At 45.3% G+C, this 22,363-nt stretch overlaps 1 protein-coding gene across 1 annotated transcript in view; it reads right to left on the bottom strand.

The window, feature by feature from the left end:
* Positions 1 to 22,363, bottom strand: part of LOC130209842 (serine/threonine-protein phosphatase 2A 55 kDa regulatory subunit B beta isoform) — a 55,640-nt gene that overhangs the window by 27,044 nt on the left and 6,233 nt on the right. The gene's annotated exons all lie outside the window — the stretch shown is intronic.

The raw sequence follows: 22,363 nt of genomic DNA, 5'->3' as shown, positions 1-22,363 counted from the left end.
TGTTTAATACCCTACTAGTATACTTTTTCATGATATTCTAATATTTAGAGATAGGATATTTGAGTTTTCTTAAGCTGTAAGCCATAATCAGCAATATTAAAAGAATAAAGGCTTGCAATATTTCAGTTGATTTGTAATGAATCCAGAATGCATGACATTTTTGTTTTTTTAATTGCATTACAGAAAATAAAGAACTTCATCACAATATTCTAATTTTCTGAGACAGTCCTGTATATATATATATATATATATATATATATATATATGTGTGTGTGTATGTATATATTTATATATATATATCTTTTTTTTAATTTTTCTTTCTTATTTTTTCTTTATTTTATATTAATTTTCTGATTTATTTGATATTAATTCAGGATAGGAATATATTTTTGTATAGTCTTCTTAGAAAGATATATATATATATATATAGGTGGCTTGTGATGGCACATTTCTGCATGAAATGTTTGAGATGGGGTGTGAAGTTCAGACTCAGAGAGGCAAGAAGGATAGAGGAGACGAGGATGAGGAGGATGAGGAGTTGTGTAAGGAGGCCAGAAGAAAATGAGAAATCCCAGACGCTGATTAATTAGATTAGTGGAGCCGCCGTCTGCACCGCTCACTGGAAAGATCTCATTTCCATGCTGAGTTCTTAATAACACGCAGCACGCCTTCTTCTGGTCAAACCGGATCTTTGATGAGTGTGTATGTGTGTGTGTGTGTGTGTGTGTGTGTGTGAGAGAGAGCAGTGAATCCCTGCCTTTATCTACTCACATTACCCTAAATCTCTAAGGGTCCACAAAGGGACAGGGAATCTCCCCTGCACGAACCTCAACACACACACACACACACACACAGACACACACACAGACACACACACACACAGCGGCAGCAGTGAAGAGATAGTGGAGCCCCCTCTCCTAAATGCATTAGCTCTAATCCATGGGTCCATTTGCACATTCAACCCTCTGCTACTGTACTAATGGGTCTCTCCGGCGGCGAGGGCGGCCGGCAGATGACACACTGGGCCTTCCTACACATGCTATGTTACACCCCATCACCCTCCACCCTCCACCCCATCACCCTCCACCCCACCACCCTCCACCCTCCACCCCATCACCCTCCACCCCATCACCCTCCACCCCACCACCCTCCATCGGAAAACATTACAGGGCGGTATCCATGCAGCGGGGTAATGAAGGTAGCTCGAGCGTCTGTGATTCACACGCTTCTGTATCTACAGACCTCTGCCCCCCCCCCCCCCCCCCCTCATGATGACATCTTGCAGAGAAGCTCTTCCACCCTTGACCCCCCCTCTCGGTCAGCGGTGCGTCCCATGTCGATATCAATACAATATGTAAACAGGATTTAGGAGCACGAGAGGAACACAAAAAAAGACGAAGACAATAGATTTGGTACAATGAATATGCGTAGATGAGAGGTTCAGGGTCGTTAGATGTTGTTGGGAGACGAGGGGGTAACATGTTAAATATGAAGAGGCGGGGGGGACAGGCAGATGAAGGGCTGGGGGCTAAAGGCACCGAGAGATGTGACTGTAATGAGGGAAGAAGTGGCAACCGCAGCTCAGAGCGTCTCCCTCCCGCCTCCTTCCCTTTCCCCTGTGTGCATGTGACCCCCTCCATCTTTCCTGCCAAGTCGAAATGTGGCCGCCCTGGCTCACACACCGATGGAAAGCATCTCGGGAAACAACAACCGTGACCTGGAGAAAGAAAGAAGCATTCGCTCTCAGATCGATTGACGTGATGTCGCTCACCGCCTCGAGTTCCTGCGCCTACGGCTCATTTAATACTCCCCTCCTCTTCCTCTTCCCCTTCCTCTTCCTCCAGCTACTTGTACACTCCTCTGCTACCTCACTTCGCTTTCTCATTACACCCCGTCTCCCACTCCTCCGGGTAGGAGACCACACACAGAAACATGGAGGAGACATCTGGAACCGAAAATGGTTCTTCAGAGTTACGCCACAGAAGAACCATTTATTATTCAAACCAGGGTTCTTTAAGGACATGGTTCTTTAAAGAACCCTGGTTTAAAGAACTATTTCCTTAGATAGTTCTTCAAAGAACCTATAAATGTGTCTCAAAGAACCTTCAAACAATGGTTCTGCAAGGCCCCGTTTCTGGTTCCACAAAGAACCTTTCAAACCAGGGTTCTTTAAAGAACCATTTCCTTAAATAGTTTCTCAAATAACCTATAATGGTGTCTCAAAGAACATTTAAAAAAGGGTTCTTTAAGACACCATTTCTGGTTCCATAAAGAACCTTTCAAATCAGGGTTTTTTAGAGGACCATTTCCTTAAAGAGTTCTTCAAAGAACCTATAAAGGTAACCTTCAGAACATGGTTCTTTAAGGCACCATTTATGGTGCCTCAAAGAACCTTTAAAACCAGGGTTCTTTAAAGAACCATGTCCTTAAGAGTTCTTCAAAGAACCTATAAAGGTGCCTCAACTTAAAAAAAATGTTTCTTCCTAGAACCTCAAAACCTTTTAAAGAACCATTTAAAAACCTTTATTTGTTCTGTGTGCTGCGTCTACAGGCAAGCTGCTTGCAGGAAATGCTGGGGGTGGGGGGGGGGGGGCGGGCTTCACCGGAATTGAGAAGCGTGTCCTCAATTCTCCTCGATCGTGTGGACAAAGTGGGTTAGATTAGGCTCCGGCGCCCTAAACATCGGGCGCCATCACACGGCGATGATGTTTTAGTCACGCCCAATTGCTTCTCTTGATGTGCGGTAATTGTTTGACCTCATGGGGACGCCGGCGTTGGGCAGCAGAGAGACGCCGTCTGCATACCAAGCGGCACACATACATGTGCACATGGGTGTAAAGATATTGGACCACACACACACACACACACACACAGGTGTACTCTCACTGCAATCTCCCTCCCAGTTGGAGGTTGCAGTAATTGGCTGCATCGACCCCCCTGGAGAACGTCCGCTTTAAATAGGTTTAAATATTGATTATTTTCCCTCCAGTTAATCCGACAAATATGTGATGAAGACGAATCATCTCAGCGGTTATTGAAGAGCCTTATAGCTCGTCCTATTGTGAGGTGAGTATGGATACATGATTTAACAGTTAAACAGTTAATTGCATTTCTATACGCGATTCAGGTCTTGAAGATATTTGAACACGAGAGAAAAAAGGAAAAGTCTCGTAACGGCTTGCGTCTCACGTTCCACACCTGAGACTGTTTTCATCCCACCTGCCTGTTTACGCTCCCGTCATCTCAGATCCTCCCACAGCATCGGCTCTCCTTCCCCTCACCTGCTTCTCACCTGCAGCACATCCTCTCATCACTCCCTCGCTGCTCAACCCTCCACTCACACCGGCTCATTGCCAGGTTGTCACTGCGAGGCGCTGCAGCGTTACCTCAGCGCCTGGATCTGATCTGCTGGTCCACCGCTGCCTCCTGCCTCCTGCCTCCTGCCTCCTGCCTCCTGCCTCCTGCCTCCTGCCCCCTTTTTGGACTTGTTCACCCCGTTGATTGATCTCCGGGTTTCGACCCCGGCCTGAATACAAGTAAAAGAATAATCCTCACAGCCGTCTCGTGGTCGTGCTTTTGGGTTCAGTATTGGAACCCCACAGGTTTGATTCTGAAATGTTTAAAAAATAGCCCATAAACATTTAGTCTTCCACAGTGTCGATGGATGATATGTGGAAATCCTGCTGTGCATGTAATCTTACATTAAAAGAAATGTACACATATTTATCCCCATGGGTTCTTCTCTGCATTTCACCCATCCTGAGTTATTAAGGAGCAGTGAAGCAACTGGGGGTTTAGTGCCTTGCTCAAGAACACTTTGACATGATTCAGGGGGAGAGCGGGGGATCGAACCGACCCCACTAAAGGAAGACTACAATCGTTTTTGACATATTTGGTCACACAGGGGTGACTATGGGTCAGAGGTCAGCAGGTACGTCCTTCAATCAGGGGGTTGGCGGTTCAATCCCCGCCCTAGTCGATGTGTCCTTAAGCAAGACACTTAACCCTGAGTTGCTCCCTGTAGCTGTGTCCACGGTTACATGCATGTAAGTCACATTGGATGAAAGCGTCAGCTAAATTTAATACTCTTTAAACGGAGGAAAGGTTATTATAATCCATCCTGTGGTCCGCGTGTCACATTTCATTGAAATCTATACAACAGTTGGCAAGACAATCTCATAAAAGCCCAACATGTCAGCCGTGTGGTGCCAGAGGTAAAGAAGTCAGTTTCTTCTGGGGCCCGAGAATCTCATGCCAATCCAATAGTTGTTGAGATATTTAATATGAACCAACCAACAATTATTCCCTTTCATAGAGCCGCATGGTTAATAATCCATATTGTATGAATAATAACAGATTTACAGCGTTGCCCACCATCGTTTAAAACAGATTAAAGTGAAAAGCTGCCGTGATGTGAATCGCTGACAGTTGACCAATCTTTATTTTCTCATGACATCAATAAACTGAGAGGCGAGTATTCTGACTGCTGAACACGGCGGAGTCGGCTCCACGTTCGAGCGGAGGTCTTCTCCAGCTCCCTTATCCAGGTTTATTGTAAATGTCTCCGTCAGTGTCAGAAACACACCGGGGCAAAGGGCAAAACTGCCCCTAAGAAATATAATGTTGCCCCTGATATCACGAGGAGAGGGGCATATTCTTATGTACAACATTTCTACACTCAAATAAACAATAATCAAATGCAAAGAGGGTATTTTAACAAAATGTTCGAGGAGTTTATAAAGTGTTTCCGGCCCTTTAAGAAGGCAGCCATGATGCTGATTTGGCCGTTTTTCAACTCAACGCGAGTCCAGATTGTTGAAGACAGTGATTGGTCTTCTAAAAAAAAGTCACTTTCTTCATCTTCGCTCGACGAGGACGGATTAAATCGCCGTGAAAGATAAACCATAAAGCCTATTTAGTGTCTGAGCCGACCCAATATGACTTATATATGACTAAAATAAGACTTAAATATGACTTATATATGACTTAAATATGACTTATATATGACGTCCCCCAGTGAGACGAGCCGGCTGAGCGACAACATCCATCACGGATATAACGTGCACTGCCTGTTCACAGCTTTTAGAGCTCTTCATAAACAAATATCATCCACAGAATGAGATGCTCACTTCAAACCTCCATCGCCTGCCGTTAGCCGCGCAGCCCTCCCTGGCATGAAGAGCAGCTCAACACACGGGAGTAATAGGATTGGCCCCGTCGTCCATCTGTCAGGGGGACTGAGCAGCAGCACCCTGGCCTGGATGCACCTGCTTAGCCCGTTTCTTCTGCACTCTCCTCTCTGGAAGATATTAAATTCAGTCATAAAAAAAACTAAAAACACATCCGTTCAAGTGTGTAAATGCCATACGGAGGGTGTAAAATACAGAGAGAGGATACTCTCACTCTGTGAGAGTTTACAACCTTCTGGCTTTAAATGTTTCATTATAATGTAGTGACTGCTCAGTTAATGGAGGACAGATGGAGAGGCACGGCGCCGGTATCGAGAGCGTGAGAGACGGGGTGGGGGAGGAGGACCAGAGAGGAGAGAAAGATATATTTTTTGAACGGATCTGTATATTTTTGGCAGAGGGCATTAAATCAAGCCCAGAGGCAGTCCTGGAATCAGCTTTACTCGTATTGTCATTCCAATGACGTCAGGACCAGACTAATGCTTCGTTTGCTGCGCGACTTCAGACCAGCAGGATTGGATTTCCTCCCCCCTGACTCTCCTTTCCCCTCCCCCACACACTCTCTCTCTCTCCGTCCCTTGATAATTAATTAATTGAAAAGAATGCATGTACAATGATTAGCTCAGCACGGAGCATTTCGGATGATCATTAATCAACTGAAATTATTTTTCTTTGCAGCAACACGCCTATTTTATTAGGCGGCGACACACCTCCAGGGTACACAGACACGACTCATACGGGTGTCTGTGTAAGTCGGTGTATACAGTAGATGCAATAATACTGCATTACGCAATAATATATTGGGACCATTAGGTGGAGAAGCACGCTCATACTGCAGATCCAGATGCGACTCATATGGATGTCTATATAAATAAGTAGGTTTATATCGTATATTGCTTCTGCATTAGGATGGTGAAAGCAGTAATTTATCGGGAACATTACGTGAAGAAGCGCATCCTGCAGGTTCCTGTGTGTCGTGTGAACAGACAGGAACCTGCAGGGTGGAGCTCCTGCAGAGAGGAAATGGTGCCACTTGACAGGAAAGCAATGCATTGTACCTCGTCGGTTGCTAGGAAACTGCAATTGAACATTGGCATTGCAATGCAGCACAACAGCTGTCTACATAATTGGACAATTAAGATCTTAAAATGTCATTCTTTTTTTGGTCATATCCATCTCAATGAAGGTGCGAGCTCGTCCCAACACGTTTTCTAACCGGTTGGGTTAATGGGCCGAACGCGGGGCGTTCATGTTCGGAGTAAAGCTGGATTTCATTGGGGGAAATGATGCGTTCAGGGTTAATAAGAAATATACATGAATATAATAGCGCCGTCCACGATGATTGGAAAGCTGGGACGCTGTGTGTGTTGTTTAGTGTATATTTGTCCTGCAGCACTTCCCTCCCTGTGGACCGGTGGAAGTAGGTTAAGCAGGTTAGTGAGCGGCGACAAAGCGAGCCGCCCGTCCACGAGGGATCCGGCAGCTTACGCTCAGCAGCCGACGCCGAGGCAAACAGAACGGGGGTTAAAGGGGAAATTCAGCCGGAAAATGTTATTAATATTTCATAATATAGCCACCGCTCAGATTTAACTGCTTCGTAGACGAAAGAACAATGGAATAAAATATTGTGAAGACTCCTATACGATATTATCACAGCGCCCATGAGCATCAGGATCTTTTATGATAGCCCTACATTTAAATTAAACAAATGTAATTGCCTTTATCTCAAATAAAAAGTGATTTAATAACGCTATCAGTGTCCAGAAGTCACATTAGCAATTTAAATATGATGCTTGGTGAGACACGACGTCATCTTTATAGCTATCGGTAGATAAATGAGTCATAGCACGGTAGACATTTTAAGGATAATGGATATTATCAATGTTCCTTATTTTGAATTATCTGCATATCATACGACTGACGACTGAATTAAAATGATAAAATCCATTGAGACGACAGATTTTTCGGCACTTTGAGGTAAATGCTAACGCTAACATGTTAACATGCTTAATCTTAAATGACGACAAGCTAATGTGTTCACAGATATCATCTTGTTCTCTTTATTCAGAAGATAGATGTCTTCAACAAGAGTTAGCGGTGCTCAGGAGGACACATCAGCGGCGTGGATCTGACCACGGGTCAGAGGGAGTTCAGTCATGTTCCTACCAGCCCCGTGTGACACACACACACACACACACACACAGCTTCATTACAATAGTCCTCACACGCACTCCGTCAACAGCAAAGACAAACACATGCGAGCGTGTCACACTTAGAGGCTTTAATCTCCAGGAAAATCCCATTTGGCAGAGCAGCTGCCGGCGTGCATCGCGGATAGACTCGCTGTCGAGCTGCCACCAGGGTGGCAAGCTGTCCATCCACTAGACACACACACACACACACACACACACACACACACACACACACACACACACACACACACACACACACACACACACATTTGAAGTAGAGCTTAAGGTGGGATCAGGCCCCACCACTGAGATGATAAATCCATGCGACCTGTTTTAAAGGGAACATGTCGCTCGGATCGCCCAGACAGTTTCTCATTTGAACTGTGGGCTTAATGTGTGTTCCTCAATGTATTGATCGGGCGTGATGGTCAGAGGGGCCGCAGGGACCCACCACTCCTGACATGTGGGGAGAGCGACCACCAAAAGTGGTCCGTCCATCTCCGTGTTTATCGTGCTGTCTGTCTGCATTATGAAGTCACAATGGGATCTATTGTCTTCTCGTCTACATTATGTAAAGTACACACATGTATATATATATATATATATATATATATATATGGTACAACAGCATACATACACTACAGTTCAAAAGTTTGGGTTCATCCAGACAATTTCGTGTCTTCCATGAAAACTCACTTTTATTTATCAAATGAATTGAAAATTGAATAGAAAATATAGTCAAGACATTGACAAGGTTAGAAATAATGATTAATATTTGAAGTATTAATTTTGTTCTTCAAACTTCAAGCTCAAAGGAAGGCCAGTTGTATAGTTTATATCACCAGCATAACTGTTTTCAGCTGTGCTAACATAATTGCACAAGGGTTTTCTAATCAGATATTAGTCTTCTAAGGCGATTAGCAAACACAATGTACCATTAGAACACTGGAGTGATAGTTGATGGAAATGGGCCTCTATACACCTCTGGAGATATTTCATTACACTCAAAAAAACGATTCAAGCCCTTCTTAGAGGTGACACATTTAAATATTGTTTGATACATTTAAATAAATCAATTACAAAACGAAGATATTTATTTTGAATGGGTGTAACACAAAATGTATGAATACTTTCATTTATTAGATTTATTTAGGTTACACTCACAAAAACGATTCAAGCCCTTCTTCGAGGTGACACATTTAAATATTGTTTGATACATTTAAATAAATCAATTACAAAAATAGATATTTATATTTAATGGGTGGAACACAAAATGTATGAATTCTTTCATTTATTAGATTTATTTAGGTTAGATGGTGTGCATATCAACTCAAAATAAATGTGTTTCATTGAGGACTACCCTTTGCGCATGCAATGTTATCTTTATTGAAAAAACAGTGCTTTACTTTGAAGAATAAAGACATTTCTAAGTGACCCCAAACTTTTGAACGGTAGTGTACATACAATGCAATTCAGCGTATTGCACAACTTCCCTTCAGCATTTGAAGAGCTGATGTTAGAGCACCACCTGCTGGCAAAAGGGAATATTACATGTCTAAACCTGGGTAATATAATCAACGTCCTGTATGATGCATGAACAACATGCGTTAACCCTATAGTATCTGTCAGTCACTCACAAGCTCAGGGTCTAGAGTACAGAACTCCAACACACTTAGATTGGATATTATTTGGATATGCAAGATTAAGAGCTGATCAAAATATATATATAAATGCAAGACATGATAACCCTCAATTCTGAGTCGGGGCAAAGATATGCATTGAGGTAGAATTTTCTATTTGACTAAATGTGGGAGGCTGGAGCATAAGAGGGACTTTTGGATCATAAAAGACTGTAACTGTGTTAATGATGATGCAAAATCATCATGTTTGCAATACGCAGCAGGAATATTAACGCCAATGCTGAGGAACCCTCATGAAGGGCTGCAACTGTATCTGAGATAAAGAAATATCAGCTTCATATAGTATCTGCTTATGGTGTGTGTGTGTGACTGGGAAGTCAGGCCTATCAATGTCTTTCTACAGATATTATAATATACTTTGTGTAAACCTGGCAGTGAGTTGAATAAGAACATAATCAGGCTCAGTTCACACTTTGCACTCGTCACTTTACATACACTGTCACTTTCAAATCACTGCTTGTACTTACACTTACATTCTGTCTCTTACACGACAAATACATATTTATCAGAATTATTGCACTACCTGCTACTCCCATTTGTCTGTAGTTTAGTTTATTATATGTTACTATATGTGTATTATATGTTATATGTATATATGTTAGTATTATATGTATAGGTTGGTATATGTTTTAGCATATTGTATTGTATATTTATCTTGGATATTTAGTGGGGTTATTATATGTTATTACATGTAAATTATGTTCAAAGTACTTGTACAGAGTGTATGTCATGTTATGTTATGTTATATTATGTTTGCTATGTTATGCTATGGTAGTTGTTGTGTGGTGCCTTGTCCTAAGAATTTCAGTGGCCAGTCTGACCCTGTGTCATTCTGTGCATCTGACAATAAAAGACTTGTAACTTGTAACTTGTAACATTTACATCAATGCAGGAAGTGTTTTTTTAAATGCATGCCTGTAGAAACGCTCACGGTTGTGCACGTGTCCTCAGCGTTGTCGACGTGATCTCGCTGCATGCGATGTGACAGCATCAATACGGAGGATCCATATCGGGTCCGCCACAGACACGCTTCAGCGGTCATACGGTGAGCAGCACTCACAGGAGGGATGCTCCTTCATGAGACATGTCCTCCTCCAGCTACCGGAACCCCTTCAGACCTGCCTCGCCATTCATCGTTACGCCTCCCTATCTGAATGTGAAATAGAACAATTAGACAGACTACATTCTGCCGTCACACACACACACACACACATACACACATGCACAGACACACATGCATCTCACAGGGATTGTATGTTTCTCTACTTTGGTAATATGACAACACATGCTTTGTTAGGGGAAGATGGGTATCTGCTAAAAATTCTGCTAACAGCGATAGTCAGAAGGCTTTTAGAAGAGACGGCACACAATAGAACCATCATCACAAGACGGATGAACGATATGATATGGAAGTGTTAACTCACAGAATAAGAGCTCAGGAGGAGACGTCTCGAGAGCAGATTTTGTGCTCTTAATATGTTGCAGAATAATTTAAAACTCAAAGAACTGACATCACGTCCTGCTTTTAAATATAAAATTAAAGAAATGGAGGCAGGTTCCCGAAAATGTCAATGTTTCTTCAATGAACTTGGTTATATCTCATCTTATCTTGTGTCTCTTAACTTTTACTTTCTTTTAACTCGTCTTGTTTTGTGTGTTTTTTGTTTGTTTCTCATGTCGCTGCCTGTCTCGACCAGGTCACTCTCGAAAAAATAGATTTTTAATCCCAACGGGACTCACGTGGTTAAATAAAGGTTTCATAATTAATTCAGAAAAAGTGGGAGGAATGGACGATGTTTACACGTCAACGATGACCCAAGATCAGAACACGTGATTCATCACACTTTTGACAGGACGGAGCAAACGAGACCCCTTTATTTTAATATTTTATATGTCTGTATATATTTGCTCTATCCGTGGTGAAAAGACAACACAAGAAAATCTCTGGTTTAAGTTTGGGGTAAACAGTAAACAACCCCGGTACCAGGACAGCTAGGCCTCGCTGCACACCGTCAATACTAATGACATCAGGATACAAAGTATCGCCATGGAAACCTGGAGGCTCTGGCTCTGTAGGACCGGAAGGCCGGGGGAGGGGGAGGGGGGAGGAGAAGGAAGAAGAGGGAGTGAAGGTAAGAAAAATCTCAAAGAAAGGAGCGAAAGGAAGGAGGTAGTGAAAGGGAGTCAGAAAGATGAAGAGGGGGAAGAGAGGGGGAAGCCAACAGAAAGAGAGAGAGTGCGGGTGGGATGTGGCGTTCAAATGCATTGCATTGGTTCTGGGGGGGGGGGGGGGGTGCTTGGTGTGAGGACAGGCAGAGCAGTGTGCCGCAGCCAAGCCCGAGATCCTTTTTCCTCCCCAAAATCTGCACTCTCATCCCCCCCCCCCCTCCTCCTGCATCCATCTCCCCATCCATCACGCTCTCTTTCCCTCCACCTGACCGCCTCTCTCTCTCTCTCTTTTAGACTCAGCACAACACTTTAAAAAAACGGGCCAGATGGGCTCAATGAAATAAACCCGCCATGTCCGCAGCCGTGTAAATCTCCCTGTGATGACGCTGCAACAAAACCAGCTGAGCTCAGAGTGACTGTGAGGAGGTGTGAGGTCAGAAACCAGAAACCCAAACCAGATCGGCCCGGTCCAGCGCAGAAACATCTCCTCCTAGTCATTTCCGCTGCTGCGAAACCTAATTTGGGTCAGCGTGGTACTCTGTCTGTCTGTCACCGGGCCTCCACACACACATGGGTCGGTCACGGAGCCGGTCGGTCCGATCGATGGGAGCCAATCAGAGAGAGCCAACGGTGGAGAACCAACTGAACACGTGTTATATAACAGAGTTGGACTCATCGACTGCGTTCTGAGTTACGATGAGACTGTTGGAGGTAAATTAATGCCAGATTAATGTTATTCTGAGCCACCATATTTTATCAGCCGTCATCCAATCATAATTTTAGCTGCACATAATCTCTAAAATTTGAATTATTTACTTTTGTAATTGATTGTAATGGCTGTGGATGATATTTCAGGTGGTTTTCTATAGGTAGAGGTCGTAATGAATGACCTGCAGATCATTATGTTACTAAGTCAGGAAGTAAAGTTTATTTATTTTGCATTTATCCCAGACAAAGTGTCACAAAGTGCAGTTACAGTAGTCAATTAAAACAATTTGGCAATAACAGGAGCCAAAACATGTCAACAGCTTAAAGAGCTAAAGTACAATACACTGTAAAAGATGGTTCAAATAAAATGAATAAACAAACAGAGAAGATAAAAAGAATATTCAAATCAACCAAATGCCAGTGTAAACTAAGACTCCTAAGACTATAAAATCTTCACACATCGTTGACCCTCAGTATTTACTAGATTTATTAGATTTAATTTGCGACAACAATCTGCATTTCTTTTCTTTTTGAGTCCTTGACCTCTGACCTCTGTAATCGGCGCAGCAGTCTCCGTCTCCGGAGGCCGCCGGTGAATCCGTCGAGCGCTGATCCCACAGAGTCTCATCCGGTCACATCGGCATAATCCCACTGAAGACGAGTGTGTTTACAATATCGGTAGTGGGATTTAAAACCAGCTTAAATCACAGCGAGACAAAAAGCTGGTCAACGGGGCTCCGTGCCAAACCAATTTGTTTAATTTAATTCACGCATGAGGGTCGAGATAGTCGCAATACATACGTATTAAGTTCATATGCCTAAAGGTAAAAAGCTTATTATATTGCATTATTTCACATATGTATTGCTGTAACACTTTGTTTGATCATCTCCAGCAGAGAGAGTGTGGAAGCCCATCCAGATCTATATATACATATTTATATATATATATATTTTTTTTTTAAAATATGATTGGACTATACATATATACATATATATATATAGTGATATATAAATTTAATTAAATAAATATATATATATAATATAAATATATATATTTTTAAATATGGTTGGACTATACATATATATATATATATATTTATATATATATAGTTATATATGTAAATATATATGTATACAGGACTGTCTCAGAAAAGTAGAATATTGTGATGAAGTTCTTTATTTTCTGTAATGCAATTAAAAAAACTAAAATGTCATGCATTCTGGATTCATTACAAATCAACTGAAATATTGCAAGCCTTTTATTCTGATTTATTGCTGATTATGGTTTACAGCTTAAGAAAACTCAAATATCCTATCTCTAAATATTAGAATATCATGAAAAAGTATACTAGTAGGGTATTAAACAAATCACTTGAATTGTCTAATTAACTCGAAACACCTGCAAGGGTTTCCTGAGCCTTGACAAACACTCAGCTGTTATAAATCTTTTTTTTACTTGGTCTGAGGAAATATTAAAATTTTATGAGATAGGATTTTAGAGTTTTCTTAAGCTGTAAGCCATAATCAGCAATATTAAAAGAATAAAAGGCTTGCAATATTTCAGTTGATTTGTAATGAATCCAGAATGCATGACATTTTTGTTTTTTTTATTGCATTACAGAAAATAAAGAACTTTATCACAATATTCTAATTTTCTGAGACAGTCCTGTATATATATATGTATAGTCCAATCAATCCTAATGGTAGTCTCTGTCTCTGTATTCCGGCTCGAGTCTCTTTGTCTGCCTCCCACCAGAAGCACTGAGGCTCTCCGCTGAGCTTCGGCCGTGCTGACATGTTGTGAAACCGTGATAAAGGAGTGGATGAGCCTCGCGTCACTGAGCCGTAATGATGCACCGCCTCCCGCGACGCCGGCGGCGCGAAGGGAGTCTCAGTGATACGGCGCCGGCGCCTCGCTCCTTGTTCCCGTGGAGGCTCACCGTGGAGACGCGGCGGCGGGTCTGTTATGGTGTTCCTTCGTCTGACGCCAGCTTCGTATCCGATGGGCTCCTGAGATCCAGCCAGCGGGATTCAGAGCGCACGTTCCTCAAAAGGCCCATTTTGCTGCTCGCCATCAGTTTCATGATGATGTCCTTTACCACGGGGAGCCATTTGCTTCCCCTTCAAGATACAGTCCTCTCCCTTTTGCCCCAATGTGGACTGGACGATGCCCATGTGGACTGGATGATGCCCATGTGGACTGAACGATGCCCATGTGGACTGGATGATGCCCATGTGGACTAGACGATGCCCATGTGGACTGAACGATGCCCATGTGGACTGAATGATGCCCATGTGGACTAGACGATGCCCATGTGGACTAGACGATGCCCATGTGGACTGGGTGATGCCCATGTGGACTGGGTGATGCCCATGTGGACTGAACGATGCCCATGTGGACTAGACGATGCCCATGTGGACTGGGTGATGCCCATGTGGACTGAACGATGCCCATGTGGACTGGATGATGCCCATGTGGACTGGAAGATGCCCATGTGGACTGAACGATGCCCATGTGGACTGGGTGATGCCCATGCGGACTGAACGATGCCCATGTGGACTGGGTGATGCCCATGTGGACTGGAAGATGCCCATGTGGACTGGGTGATGCCCATGTGGACTGGAAGATGCCCATGTGGACTGGAAGATGCCCATGTGGACTGGACGATGCCCATGTGGACTGGACGATGCCCATGTGGACTGGGTGATGCCCATGTGGACTAGACGATGCCCATGTGGACTGGAAGATGCCCATGTGGACTAGATGATGCCCATGTGGACTGGGTGATGCCCATGTGGACTGGGTGATGCCCATGTGGACTAGACGATGCCCATGTGGACTGGAAGATGCCCATGTGGACTAGACGATGCCCATGTGGACTGGAAGATACCCATGTGGACTGGAAGATGCCCATGTGGACTGGATGATGCCCATGTGGACTGGATGATGCCCATGTGGACTGGGTGATGCCCATGTGGACTGGAAGATGCCCATGTGGACTGGACGATGCCCATGTGGACTGGACGATGCCCATGTGGACTGGGTGATGTCCATGTGGACTGGAAGATGCCCATGTGGACTGGACGATGCCCATGTGGACTGGGTGATGCCCATGTGGACTGGAAGATGCCCATGTGGACTGGACGATGCCCATGTGGACTGGTTGATGCCCATGTGGACTGGGTGATGTCCATGTGGACTGGAAGATGCCCATGTGGACTGGACGATGCCCATGTGGACTGGGTGATGCCCATGTGGACTGGACGATGCCCATGTGGACTGGAAGATGCCCATGTGGACTGGACGATGCCCATGTGGACTGGTTGATGCCCATGTGGACTGGAAGATGCCCATGTGGACTAGACGATGCCCATGTGGACTGGGTGATGCCCATGTGGACTGGACGATGCCCATGTGGACTGGACGATGCCCATGTGGACTGGGTGATGCCCATGTGGACTGGATGATGCCCATGTGGACTGGACGATGCCCATGTGGACTGGGTGATGCCCATGTGGACTGGACGATGCCCATGTGGACTGGACGATGCCCATGTGGACTGGACGATGCCCATGCAGGGTTTTTCCTGCATAGAGAAAATTTGGGCGCGCGCCTAAGCCGTTTTCCCGAACGCCTATGACAAATCCCGAGCGCCTAAGGCAAAGAAAAGTCTGCGATGAAAAAAAAAAAAACTGTGTTCATCACGTGCATGTCAGCGAATATATTCTCAATATTGATGCACCGATCTGATCGGCGCCGATCCATATCGGCCGATATTCCCATAATCGGTTTTGATCGGCGTTCTCAAAACGGCCGATCAGATGACGTAACATCTGCGACATCTATCAGACGTTTCAATCGCCGCGCATCGTAACGGAGACGATGCGCCTGGTGAGGACCGCAGAGTGAGAGGTCCACGAGGGGATCCTCACGCAGCGAGCGGCGTCCCCGTCCCCCGAGTTGAATCAATGGGTCAACTCAGCCGACACTTACATGTCTGTGCACCTATAGACTGATGTTCACGGTAAACGCATGCGATCGGGAGCGCGCGAGGGTTTTGATGAAGTTAGCGGAAGTATTTACGTGACACAACATCCGGTTTTGCAAAGTTAGCGGAAAGAACTACGTGAAACAACATCCGTTTTTCAAAATAAGATGTCGACAAATCATACACAAGTAAACAATGAACTGATTTTGTATCTTTATAGATCGTTTCTGAGATTTAGCTTAAATTATGCTAACATTAAAACAGTTTTACTGTACCAAGGAAGAGTTTATAAAAAATAAAGGTCAGACTTTTGTATGTTAAAAAAAGTCCTGTAAATGGATTTCCCCAAAAGTTCCAGGAAATGAATAATGCAGATGTGTTCCATACATATCTGAAATCACCTACACTGGCAATCAATCAATTTTATTGTATCAATTAGGACATTTTTCAAAGTAAAAGTCCTAAATGTTTAAAGAAATCTGTAATTTCTTTAATGTTTGAGGTGCTTTATATATGTATTTCCTCATAGTCCTAGGCAATAATGCTACACAATAAATAGAATGCTTCAATCGACACCGTGATCGGTGATCGGTATTATCGGATCGGCAGATACTGATTTCAGTGATCGGTATTATCGGTGATCGGCAGATACTGATTTCAGTGATCAGCTACAGCCGAACCCTCGTTCTGTTTTGATCAATAGTAATCGAGTTGATAAGCGTGTCTTGTCTGATCAATACGCAACTGTGAGGTACGCGAATAGACAGATAGACACAGACCGTATGCGCATAGCGTGGCAATTTTTTTTTTGGGGAGCACCGAAGACCCATTTTGACCCAGGAAAAACCCTGCCCATGTGGACTGGACGATGCCCATGTGGACTGGATGATGCCCATGTGGACTGGACGATGCCCATGTGGACTGGATGATGCCCATGTGGACTGGACGATGCCCATGTGGACTGGATGATGCCCATGTGGACTGGACGATGCCCATGTGGACTGGACGATGCCCATGTGGACTGGATGATGCCCATGTGGACTGGACGATGCCCATGTGGACTGGATGATGCCCATGTGGACTGGACGATGCCCATGTGGACTGGATGATGCCCATGTGGACTGGACGATGCCCATGTGGACTGGACGATGCCCATGTGGACTGGAAGATGCTCAATGTGGACTGGAAGATGCCAATGTGGACTGGCCGATGCCCAATGTGGACTGGAAGATGCCAATGTGGACTGGAAGATGCCCATGTGGACTGGAAGATGTGACAGCGGACTGGACGATGCCCATGTGGACTGGAAGATGCCCATGTGACGATGCCCATGTGGACTGGACGATGCCCAATGTGGACTGGAAGATGCTCAATGTGGACTGGAAGATGCCCATGTGGACTGGAAGATGCCCATGTGGACTGGAAGATGTGACAGCGGACTGGACGATGCCCATGTGGACTGGAAGATGCCCATGTGGACTGGAAGATACCCATGTGGACTGGACGATGCCCATGTGGACTGGAAGATGCCCATGTGGACTGGACGATGCCCATGTGGACTGGAAGATGCCCATGTGGACTGGGTGATGCCCATGTGGACTGGACGATGCCCATGTGGACTGGACGATGCCCATGTGGACTGGACGATGCCCATGTGGACTGGACAATGCCAGACTGTTACAACATTGTTATCTCCACTCTGAGTGGAACATACCACTCAATGTGGACTGGACGGATCACATCTGGCTGATAGATGTTCTCTTTAGATAATAAGGTCAATATCAGATACCGGTCCAGTTCATTGGGTTAGTGCATCACTTAGTGAACACATGACCATCATGGTCGTTTTAAACCTGTTACGATCTCAGACACTTAGGAAGTAGGACCCAATTGCACGACCCGGGAGACAGAGATAAAGTATTTGTAAGTACTTTATTTTTCAGTTTCTGCAGTGAGCAAGATGAAAGCGCTCACATAGTGAGGGATCAAAAACTTTTCAAGAGCACAAAATAACCCGACCTGATCATGGCAAAAGACAAGACGAACTGACAAGGAACACTGGGAGACAGGGGAATTTAAGCACATGGTAACAAGACACAGGTGGGACCAATCAGGGGCGGGGCTGACACTGATGAGTATAGGAGACAGGTGTGATGACAGGTGAAAACAATCAGGAAGCCTGGAATGAGAGAGAGCGAACATAAATGACCTGAACCTCTCTAGCATATCTGTCGGTGCACAACAGTACCCCCCCCTCTAGGGCCAACTCCTGATGGCCCAGGCTGATTGTAAAAGTCATGGATAAGAGTCTTGTCCACGATAAATGAAGCAGCTACCCAGCTTCTATCCTCAGGACCGTAACCCTTCCAGTCTACCAGGAATTGCTTGCCCCTCCCCCTATTACGGACCTCCAGTAGCTTACGGACCTTGTAAACCTCACCCCCTTCAAAGAACTGGGGCGGTGGAGGGGGCTTGGAGGCGGGAACAAGTGTGCTCTCACACACCGGCTTGATTTTACTGACGTGAAACGTTGGGTGCACTCTCAAGGTCCTGGGGAGTTGCAAGCGTACCGACGCCGGGTTGATGACTCTGGACACTGGAAACGGACCCACAAATCTCGGAGCCAGTTTCTTTGAGGCGACATGGAGTGGTAAGTCCTTGGTAGAAAGCCAAACCTTTGGCCTGGACTGTAGGAGGCGACCCTGCGATGAACGTCCGCAACAGCCTTCATCCGAGCTGAACTTCGGAGAAGAGACTGGCGAGCACCAGCCCAAACTCTGCGACAACGTCTGATCATGGCATGTGCCGATGGAACCCTCACCTCTTCTTCGTTGTTAGGGAAAAGTGGAGGCTGGAAACCATTGACACAATGGAATGGAGAGAGACCTGTGGCCGCGTGGGAAGGGTATTGTGGGCAACCTCGACCCATGTGAGGTGGTCACTCCAGGTGGTCTGGTTCCGGGAGACGAGACAACGTAGCGTCGTCTCTAGTTCTTGGTTCAGACGCTCCGACTGTCCATTTGACTGAGGGTGATATCCTGATGACAGGCTGACGGTGGCACCTATGGGTCGACAAAACTCTTTCCAGAAAGCGGAAATGAATTGTGGACCCTGTCGGAAACAATGTCATTAGGGAATCCATGGATCCTGAATATGTGATTCATCATGACCTCTGCGGTGACTTTGGCAGAGGGAAGCTTGGTCAATGGGATGAAGTGAGCCATCTTTGAAAATCGATCAACCACTGTTAGAACCGTAGTCTTGCCTCTGGATGAAGGAAATCCTGTCACAAAATCCATCGAAATGTGTGACCAAGGACGTTGGGGAATCGGCAGCGGCTGGAGCAAGCCCATCTTAACTTGAGATGAGGTCTTATTACACGCACACACCGGACAAGCCGCTACATACTCTGCCACATTTTTCTTCATGGATGGCCACCAGAAACGTTGTTGAATCCTGAACATTGTTCTTGCTACTCCCGGATGGCACGAAAGCACAGATGAGTGAGCCCAGTGGATGACCTTGGAGTGAAGAGCCTCAGGAACAAACAGCAGATTGTTGGGACACTCGCTAGGTGCTGGATTCATGACATTTGCCTCTTTAACGTCTGACTCCACCTGCCAGGAAAAGGCTCCGATCACACGGTTAAGTGGAAGGATGGTCTTGGGCTCTACCGCAAGTGGTTCGGGATCGTAAAGACGAGACAAAGCATCGGGGTTTTGATTCTGAGAGCCGGGACGAAAAGAGAGTGTGAAGTTGAATCTACTAAAGAAAAGTGTCCACCTGGCCTGACGGGAGTTGAGACGCTTAGCCTTTCTTATATATTCTAGATTCTTGTGATCTGTCCAGACTAAAAACGGTTGCTCTGCACCCTCTAGCCAGTGTCTCCATTCCTCGAGGGCAGCTTTTACAGCTAACAGTTCCTTGTTTCCCGTCATAATTCCGCTCTGCCGTTGTCAACTTCCGCGACAGGTAAGCACATGGATGCATTTTGTTGTCTTCTGCAGAACGTTGAGATAGTACTCCTCCAATTCCCTCATTGGAAGCATCCACCTCGACCATAAACTGGCGCTGGGGATCTGGAATGGTGAGTATGGGAGCTGATGTGAATCTATCTCTGAGAAGTTGGAAGCGAGATCCGCCTGGGGTCCACTTGAAGGGAACCTTAGGAGAAGTCAGAACATGCAGAGGGGCAGCAACAGAACTGAAATTCCTAATAAACTTCCTATAGAAGTTAGCAAATCCTAGGAACTGCTGAACCTTTTCCTGGAGTCTGGTGTGGGCCACTGGGATACTGCACTGATTTTCGCAGGATCCATTTGGATATGATTAGGTGAGACTATGTATCCTAAGAAAGACACCTTTTCTGTGTGGAACTCACACTTCTCTGCCTTGACATATAGCTGATTATCCAGTAGTTTCTGCAAAACCTGGCGGACATGGTTAACATGAGATTTAGCGTCTGGGGAGAAAATCAGTATGTCATCCAGATACACAAACACTGAAATATTCAAGAATTCCCGCAAAACCTCATTCACAAAAGCTTGAAAAACAGCCGGTGCATTGCACAGTCCAAAAGGCATTACCAAGTACTCATAGTGACCATTCTGAGTGTTGAATCCAGTCTTCCACTCATCCCCTTCTCTTATTCTAACCAAGTGATATGCATTTCTTAAATCCAACTTGGTGAATATCTTGGCCGTTTGAAGCAGTTCAAAAGCAGATGACATGAGTGGCAGAGGATAGCGGTTCTTCACCGTAATGTCATTTAGTGGACTGTAGTCTATGCAAGGTCTCAGAGACCCGTCTTTCTTTTCCACAAAAAAGAATCCCGCTCCGGCTGGAGACGATGACGGACGGATAATCCCTGATTTGAGTGAAGAGGAGATGTATTCATCCATTGCTGTTCTCTCAGGTCTCGAAATCGAGTAAAGTCTCCCCTTGGGAATGGGGCTCCCGGTAAGAGATCAATGGGACAGTCAAACTCTCGGTGAGGAGGTAGCGACAAGGCTTTAGACTTGTTAAACGCTTCTTTTAAATCATGGTAACAGGAAGGTACCTTGTGTAGATCAGGATAGTCAGGGTGATCTATAATGATCCTACTAGAGTCTGTTGGTGCATTAACAGGTTGTGAAAGTTTACACCTGCCCTTACAATCCTCTCCCCATTCCTTAACTTTCCCTGAAGGCCAGTCTATGTGAGGATTGTGGATCTTCAGCCAAGGAAACCCCAAAATAATCGGGTACTGAATCGACTCAAAAATATGAAATTGCATGCTCTCGGTATGGTCCTTATTTATAGTAATCCGTATGGGCTCAGTGCAATGGGTAACTGTGAACAACAAGCGGCCGTCTAAGGCACTGGCACTAACCGGATGAGATAGCGGGACAGTTTTTATTTTTAGCTGTTTGACTAGGCTCCAGTCTATAAGGCTTCCAGCCCCTGAGTCTATTAACACACTCTGGTCAATGGTCTGATTGTTAATACAAATGTCTACCTGAGTAACAGGTCGAGGAGGAAGTCTGCGGAAACTTGCTCACCAGCGCCTCCTTTTGACTGGTGAGCACGATCTTTCCCGGCATGAAGCGAGTTGATGACCCGGCTGGCCGCAGTAGAAACAGCAACCCTCCGTGTGGACGGCGCTGCCTCTCCTCCAGAGAAAGCCTGGTTCTTCCAAGCTGCATGGGTTCACCGGAGTCATTCGAAGTGTAGTCTTCTGATGGTCCGGTAACATGAGCTGGAAATCCTCAGCTGGCGGCGCGACCCTCCGAGGCGAATTCTGGAAGCTGGGAATAACATCTCGGTTGCGTCGACGCTCCCTCTCTCTTTCGAAGACGGTTATCGATCCGGATGGCCACAGCGATGAGGATTCCAGATCCCGGGTGTCTCCAGTGGAGCCAGCTGGTCCTTTATCGGTTCGAAAGTCCTGTCATGAAGGCGTCCGAAGCGGAACATTCCATCCGCTGTCCGCTGCTGCTATGCGAAACTTGGCATAATCAACCACCTGACGGTTGAGCTGACGTATTTGAAACAGTCTTCTGCTGGCCTCCGTAGCAGGCGATGAGTGGTCAAAAATGCGGCTCATAGTCTCTATGAAATCGGCCAATGAGTAACATAGTTCGGTGTCTCTAGACCATTCTGCAGTAGCCCAGGCTGCAGCTCTTCCCGTTAAATGAGACACAATAAACGCCACTTTACCATGCTCAGATAAAAAGGCTGCTGGGTTGTGTTGGAAATGCAGATCACACTGTACCAGAAAGGCTCTGCAATTGAAGAGTCTCCGAAAATCTCTCCGGAAGAGCCAGCCGTAAGGGAAGAAACAGCCTGACCTGGGTAGTCAGCTGGAGTATTGACAGGCAAATTCTCAGCCGTGGATGGCGTCACGGAGCAGTCTGTTGATGAGTGAAAAAATTATT

This window comes from Pseudoliparis swirei, chromosome 19, assembly GCF_029220125.1.
Source record: "Pseudoliparis swirei isolate HS2019 ecotype Mariana Trench chromosome 19, NWPU_hadal_v1, whole genome shotgun sequence".
NCBI lineage: Eukaryota > Metazoa > Chordata > Actinopteri > Perciformes > Liparidae > Pseudoliparis > Pseudoliparis swirei.
This window is presented reverse-complemented; position numbering and strand designations above follow the sequence as displayed.